This window comes from Triturus cristatus, chromosome 8, assembly GCF_964204655.1.
Source record: "Triturus cristatus chromosome 8, aTriCri1.1, whole genome shotgun sequence".
NCBI lineage: Eukaryota > Metazoa > Chordata > Amphibia > Caudata > Salamandridae > Triturus > Triturus cristatus.
Window position 1 is genome coordinate 1,246,117,552 of NC_140591.1, and position 8,035 is coordinate 1,246,125,586.

An 8,035-nucleotide genomic window follows, 5' to 3' on the forward strand; every position below is an offset into this window, starting at 1 on the left:
AAGAGGAAGAGGATCTAAAAAGAGGGAAATAGAGTACATCTGCTGAAAAAAAGGAACTTGGGGAAAGATGAGCTGGCAAAGAAAGACATATAGACAAGAGTGGATGGACAGGCAAAGTAAAGAAGGGGCGGATACACAAGAATGGAGGCGGAAAGTTATTTATTGTTTTTCCAATAACATTTTTATAAAGAATATTGATGCCCTCTCTGACCCAGTGGAATGCTGGTTAAAAAAACAATGATGCTCCTGACGTGGTGCGCTCTTGTTTTGTATGGAGCAAAGGTTGATGGCCAGATCAAGTGATGGTTTGCTTTAATCGCAGGAATAAATCACCCCCACGTCACACATGGAAACCAAGGTACTATACTGGTGTTGCTAAAAAAAAACATCTAAAGGGATGGTGTTGTGTGTTTACTTGAAGGATTTTTATCATTAGGGAAACGCTAATTCAGTCATGTGCTTTTGTTTTAGTAAACTGTGTAATCTAGTTTTAGTACAATGGGTATAATTAAAGTAAACCAAGATTACAGATCCCAGAATGCTATAGGATGTTAAAGAAAATCCAAGGTGAGAGTGCTGTCTCGCAAGTTACAAGAAGTCATCCAAATACCCTATACATGGACCACATATTGAACTGCATGAACACCTTAGCCATGCCTCTGAGCACCATAAGCGGTGGGCAACCATCGTGAAAAACGCAGGCTCAGTCAATCAGATATTCTTGATCAACCCAGCTGCCCACCTTTCCAAAATACAGAACTGGTGAATAAGCCACGAGAATAGTTTGGGGAACACTTTTAACATGGTTACCATTGCTGGGGAAACCACTTTCTTGGTAACTAACTATACTACAACATACACTGTAAAGCTGGAGATTTTCCTTCTTAGACCTATGTCCTGATCACAAAGTGGACGTTATTGTGCGTAGAATTTATTAAATGTGCCTTGTAATGAGCTGCGATTTCATTATACCGATTCCAAGACACATTTTTGACATACTTGATTGCACTCACGTCTACCAAATGTGTGTATTGTAGTATTGTTTAATACAATGTAAAATAATTCTTTCATGGACATAGTTTAAACCTTAACTGCAATTATGACGTGGTTTATCCTTTAGTATTTCTTGTGTCACAAATACTGCAATCTCCAGCATCCATGTTTCAAGCAAACTTGTCCTCCTCTTTCCCTATTACCATTGGTTTCACTTTCTCTTTATATGCCCTAGCTCTTGGCTCAGCGTGCTTTTTCCAAATATCTGCAGACTCCCATGTAAGGTGGGCGGCTGCTGCTGTGTATGGCCTGGTGAACTAGAGAGCAGACTTTAAATTGTATCTTATTCCAACAACTGACAATCAAGTAATGCCCATGTTGAATTATGTTACATAAGAGTTGAACTGGTCTTGTTGATGAAACAAATAGTAAAACACAGTCTGGATTTCGCACCCAGAAGTATGGACATAAGCGTGGCTGAAATCGATTACATGTGAATGTTCTTCATACATATTCGTTTTACACAGCCTGAAAACCTGATTGAATTGTACTTGGTGTTTTACTTTCAATTATATAAGTGCAGGTACTCGCAATATAGAGTATCTTGTTGCTTTCGAGATGTGCCGGTATTCTCTCATTAAATGTGTTTTCAGCAGTGTTGAGAAGTGCAGGTACCCTACCTTTCAAGGTAAAGAAGTGCAGGTACTGCAAGTACCTGCCCATTTAAATCGCTGATTGTACTGTTCGCGGGCGGGGGTGGATGGTGTACAATTTAGCCATACTTAAGTAAGATGGAAAACATCTCATCAAAGAATCTCCACAAATAAACAAACAATGGCGTCAACTACTTCATGTGCATGCCTTTATGCGCTTGTAAAGAAGAAACGAATAAATGGCATAGCAATAGGCTTTTACACAATTAGGCACGGTTATGTCATGCTACAGTATTGCAAGGCGCATTCTGATCCCCAAAAAAGAATGCCCAATTGAGGGACTGGTCATGTTTAGTATTAATGTATCACACTAAGTGTTCATTCCTCCGCAATGAACCCGCAACATATTTGTGACACATATTATTCACAGACCTCTTCAGATAGAAAGTTAGCTGAGCCTGTTTTGAAAGATCTCCCAACTGCAAACTACACTAATAAAGAACACAACACGGTGCGCATCAAGAAATGAAAGAGGGGGTACGCAGCTGGAAGGCTGGTTGCTGTGGAAACACCACGCAAACACCTTATTTTCACTCGTATAGCCGGGCTAACAAGATTGAAGGGCAGGTTATCTGTAGTGGAATTTGCAAATGAAGTTACGGTACTTTTACATAACAAGCATTGGCATAGCCAATAGGTCTCGCTTTTGGGACCTTATAAGTATTTATTTATGCAGCACAATTTCTTTGGTGCAACAGCAACTGTTGCATGGCTAAACACTTACAAGGTCCCAAAGGCGAGACCTATTGGCTATGCCAATGCTTGTTGTTCTTTGAGACACGCACTGCACACAGTTTGCAAGGCTGTAAAACAAATAGGGTGTGAAAGTAGTAAGTAGCTAAGCCCTGTGTACAGAACCCCCCTCCCCTCCATGATCATATGTGCATTGCAAAGCCCCCAGTGAGGTGCAGTAAGAAACGTCACAGCTGGCTAAAGGCGTGAGCAGTGGGTGCATTCGCGTAAAGGTTCACAAACACTGCGTAAAGGCAACAGGCCTGATCTGCACATGTTCAGCAAAACTTTGTGTAATTTCGCTGTGCAGAAAAGCCATTTCCTTTTAAAATTCCACATTCTGATTCTCAAAATGAGCTGAAGGGGCGTTTCGAACTTGTAAAGTGTGCTCAGGGGGCTGGACATTGCCCCATTAATGGAGATTTTCTACTGCTGCAAATTAAGACCCAAGGTGGGGACATGAATGCTGTCAGGAATAGAGGCAGAGCAAAACTGCGTGGACTGAACTACAGCTGAACCACATTTAACTTCAGAAATTTAGGTGGCACTTTGTTATTTGAGTTAAAACCTTGTTTGTTAAATTTGTTTTCAAATAAAAGTCTAAAGTGGCTGATAACTGATGTCCTTGATAATTATGTAAGTCTGTCTACCTGTTATCGAGGACTCTGGGCTTTAGTGTGTAATATACACTACTTGTCGTGAGTTGACCTCTGTCAACGGCATGCTAGTTGTGTCTTTGACTCACCGGCCTGAAGATTCTGCTGCGGCTTCTTCGTGCCCTCGGCCATCTTGTTTCCAAGACCAAAACATCTTCCCCATTGCTTCATGGGAAAACAGAAGTAAACTTGACTGGATGCCCAGGGAGTCGCCTACTAGCGATAAAGCCACCACTTCCGTGGCACCTACCTGTAAACAACCATATGACCTGGCAGGAGCATACGTCACTTCCTCCTGCCTGGATGCATTTGCTAGGGTTCGTAGCAAACGTACACACTGGAATCATTCTTAGCACTGCCTGCAGTTCCGATTGACACCGCACGAGAGCGCCATTTGAATTCGTACACTGAAAAGCTATGTTGTGCAGCTTTAAAATACGAGCCGTACGTGCTAGTTGTCACTGCTCCACAAATCCACTCACGGGGCAGCGAGGATGCCAGAGGGAACCCAGCCTCCCCCGCCCCCCCTAGGTGGGAATGGTGTCCTGTAAAACGTGCCCAGTCCGGCCCTGCTCCGTCAGGAAGTGTTTAGGGGGCACCGTGCGGATTTCAAGGCACCCTCTGCACGCCAACCGTCACAGGAAGCCTCGAGGAAGCCCGTCGACGGGACACCCCTTTGCACCGCGATCCTGGGGTCACAGTCATCTCTGCTGCACAAATTGTCTTCACTTCAAACACACACAGAGTAAAGCGAAACACTAAAAATTACATCTTTTTCGGACAATCCCTTATTTTTCATGTTTTTGGTAGCCTATTCAAGTAGGGTGGGAGCGGAAAACTAAGTATTATTGCGAAAGCACTTAAATATGTTTTTAAGTTGTATATTTCACATTAACTATATGCTCGCCTATACAACGCCGAGTGCCGCCCCCTCCTCCAATCGCTACAATACAACTCCTACAACTGGGGTCTCCAAGTTGGATATGACTGATGTGGAGAAACCGAAAGCGAGTTGCGTGGACGTATATTTAAGTTCGTGTGCGATTGTTCTGGTTTTTTTCTGTTTACACTCCAGGGGAACCTATGGATATCTTGTCAAGTTCGACTAATTAGATTTGTGTTCTTTTTTGTTTTATAAATGGAGAAAGCTTCGGTTAAAAGGCAAAGAGCGGGAGTAGTTAAACGAAATACGTGCCTCCGTTTGAAGCAGAGTAAACATTGATGCAATGCAAGTTAAATTGTGTCGCATATAAATTTAACACAAATTATCTCGCTACCGCATTTTCGTCTTTCGAACTCTATCTCCCCCCTTTCTACTCATGCTTTAAAAATACTCGTGCATGATTTATATTTATATACAACACACAATTAATAATTTTAAAGGGCGTTTGTTTTTATAAGATACGTTTTGCAACACGTGTACACAAGCAACGCCATTTAAATTCGTTTTAATGTAACAATAATTAAATAGTACTAAACCTCCTTCTGTATAACTGCGCGTTATTTGGCTACAACTACAAGCAACATACAGCTAAAATAATAACTTTGGATAGGTCGAGCCACGTCACGCCCGCGAGGGGCCCGATTTAAAACACGCGCGAATTTTAAAATTAAACACGGCTCGGCGAGGCGTCGAACACAGGATTTATAGCACATTTTATAAGAGAGGGAATGTAGAACAAGTCAAAGGGGAAAACATTCCCCCGACTTTTTTTGCCCTGAATCTCCCACCTTCCTCCCCTAGAACATTGACATGCATGTGCATTCTACTAAATAGGTCGTTAATTTTTTATGCATGATTAAGACTGCCGCACTTGAAAGAAAAAAAGTATTTTAATACGCTGACTATGTGCAAGAACTGTAAGTGGCTTTTAAAGTACAGGTCAGATGACACCTTGTTAAATGTGTAGCTTCCTTGTAACCTCATCTTTCTGAAAAAGAGTAGATTCTTGACGTAGTGCAAGGACGTCTCGTCGGAATTTAGCTGTGCGCTTTACAAATGGGATTATATTGTGTATGTGATGCTCGGTAACGTAACGCCGCTAAATCCGCTGTTGTGTCTACGTAACGCTGCTTACTCAACACGCCTTTCAAATCAACATTAAAACCCCACTATTCCTATACATGATTTGGTTGGCTGCTTTTGTGCCAGCGAAGGTAACTCTCGTGTTTTTCTTTTACTTATTTAATGTCATACTGTCGGACAGAGGTGGTTTCAGCATCCGCAAATCCATCAGACGTGTGCTCAGCTGCTGGCGAGCCGTGCTCTGGAAGCTTCCATCCTTTCTGGTGGAATTGTGTCGCCGCAGGTGCTGTAAATCAGCGCAGCGGACACCTGCACTCAATAAGGGCCCGGTAATGAGGAGGGCGGGACAGCTGCTGCAAACTTGAGCTGAAAGCTTCCTACCTGGTGAGACTAATCCATATCAGCCCCGGCTGAAGCTCTGCTCCCTGCAGCACATCAAAGCCGCGTTTCTCCTTGAAACAAGCCGTGCGGAGCGTGGCGCGCGCGCGCTTGGGGGCGGGGGAGCGGACCCTTTGAAGTGCTCCCAAAAAGCGGATTGCATGGCGGCGCGATGCGCGTGATTGTGCGCGTGCTAGCCATGCAATCCGCTTTTTGGGAGCAGTTTTCAAACCTGTATTCTATAGTCTCGATTTGCGATCACTTACGCGATAGCAAGGCGAGACCTAAAAACAAGCACAAGAAACGAAAGGTTACACTTTTCCAGGCGCCTACCTCAAACATTAAACAAGACATACTTGTGCACGTCAGGAGAATTAAATCATTACTTACTGCCTTCCGGGTTTAACACTTTTAATCATAGGCCTGCTTCTGTGTGACACGCTGCTTTCTACTTGAGTTGACTGACTATTGCTGCAGCTGCGCAGTGCGCTTGGGCGGGCGAAAAGTGGACACAGTAATCGTATTGGTCCGACTTGGATGTAAACACTTGACAATTCTTCAAGGAGGGTGGAGGCCGGGCTAATAATCAATTTCAAGCAGTCATTTGTAGCGCATTAGCGCTATGATTGCCGTTAGTTAGACTGAGGCAAGGACCTTGCCCAGGCAGTTTCTGGAGGTGTGTGTGCCCTCCGTGTGCCTCCGTATAAGGCGGGTGGTAACGGCATTCAAATTTACATATTTTACGCACAAATCCAGGCAACACTGAAAGCCAGGTATGGATTTACCATGCGCCGCTATCAGCTCTTCACCGGGGAGACCGTGTGCACTAGTGAACAGATCGCGTGTGTAGACCCAGCCCTAAAATAAAAGTGCCGGTGCTAAGCACCGGCACAAATTAAGCACTGATCCCCACAGACCACATTATGAGTGGCATACATGGCGGCACTGTCATAGTGTCCCTAGTGGTCAAAGTATTTTGTTCAAACTATAGCATCTGGCTCTATGGACATTAGGCTTAAAGTCAATTAAGCTGGCGTGGGGTGTCTGGTAACCATGCGCGAGTTGCTCAGCCTTCAGTAGCTCACGATGATTATCACTGCTCAGAAGTAGCTTTCACTACAGAGAAAGGTTGGAGACCCCTTCTGTACATTGTAAGGCGTGCCCATGATGTATGATAGAGCATCCACCAGTCCTGTGTTACATCCGAATAATTGCTACACAGCTAAATTGGCGGCAGAAAGACCAACAGAGTCAGGCTCATTTATTTTGGCGTTGCTTTTAATTTTTACCTAAATTTTTGGGGTTTATCTCGTGCTGCTTTTGTGGTTGACTGTAAAACAAACGTGTTCCATTATGCTTTTTCCTGGCAATATGATAAAAAAAACTTTTAAACTTAGTGCTGGACACCTCTATGGAGGTGCTTCTAATACTATATTTTATAAAGATGAGATAATGCCTTTAAGGATGTGGAATTCCTATAGCCCAACGCCCAGGACATATTGTTTGGGGTCAAGGGCAACAAGTTTTCATGTGTATTTTGTCATTTGGACAAGTAGGCCCAGCCCCCTCCAGCATAAACCCTTTGGCTACCAGTTTACATTACAGTACCTTATTATAGATCAGGGAAAGGCATTTCCTGCAGTTATGGTAATATGGGTGTCCATGTGTTAATACTGTTCAAACTTGTATTTATGGTTCAATAATGCAAAGCCTTTATTATTAGGGTGAGCGTTCTAAGTAAATGTTGTAAGCTCAGACTGCACTACTGACAGTGGTTCCAGCACAAAAATGTGTGTGCACGTTTTCAATGTTTAGCAATACGAGGCTATGTATGATGCTCCCAGAATGCTCTCTGGTTAGATGCAAATATTTGCAGAGGCCTGAAAGCAAGATTAGTGATTCTTTGCTTTCAAGATAAAATGTTCACAAATATGCAAAAACATTTCGCTAAACCACTGTTAAATTTTAAGTACCATTTCTTTGCAGCATCATTTTATAAAATGTGTTGATGTATGCTGGTATTTCCCAAAAAATTTCATAATGGAAAATCAGTGTAACCAGTTTTAATAAGATAAAATTAACTAGCATTGGTAAAGCCAGTAGGTCTGAAATTGTTGGTCAGCCTTTTAGTTTTGTCAATGTGTGACTTGTTTTAGCATTGTTTTTTGTAAAACCTTATTGGTGTGGGAGCTCACCATTTCAACAAACATTGGCAAAAGTAAAAATAGTTTTTGGTCTCATAAGCACACATTGCCACAGTAGTTCCTAGCACTGAACAAAACGACTGTGTGTCGATATGCTCCTTGTGAAAGAACAGAATGCTGTCACTCACAGTGAATCTAGCCGATGGACAGAGAGAGAGAGACAGAATTTTAATAAACACAAAAGGTTATGTTTAACGCCAGACCTAATTGGGGGCCCAATTATTAAATAAAGTCTAAATAATGCAACCCGGTCCTTGCATTAAGTGCAGATATACGGTTTTAGTGAATCCACAAGACTTTACAGAAGTAGGCCAGGTAATAGTACTCCTAGAA

General features: G+C 42.7%; 1 long non-coding RNA gene across 1 annotated transcript in view; it reads right to left on the bottom strand.

Annotated features, from left to right (window-relative positions):
- The window catches only part of LOC146805669 (uncharacterized), a 198,682-nt gene extending 195,283 nt beyond the window's left edge, over positions 1-3,399 (bottom strand). Inside the window, exon 1 of the long non-coding RNA XR_014967871.1 lies at positions 3,184-3,399. This is a non-coding gene — a long non-coding RNA (uncharacterized LOC146805669). The remainder of the gene's footprint in view (positions 1-3,183) is intronic.
- Between the last annotated feature and the right edge of the window lie 4,636 nt (positions 3,400-8,035).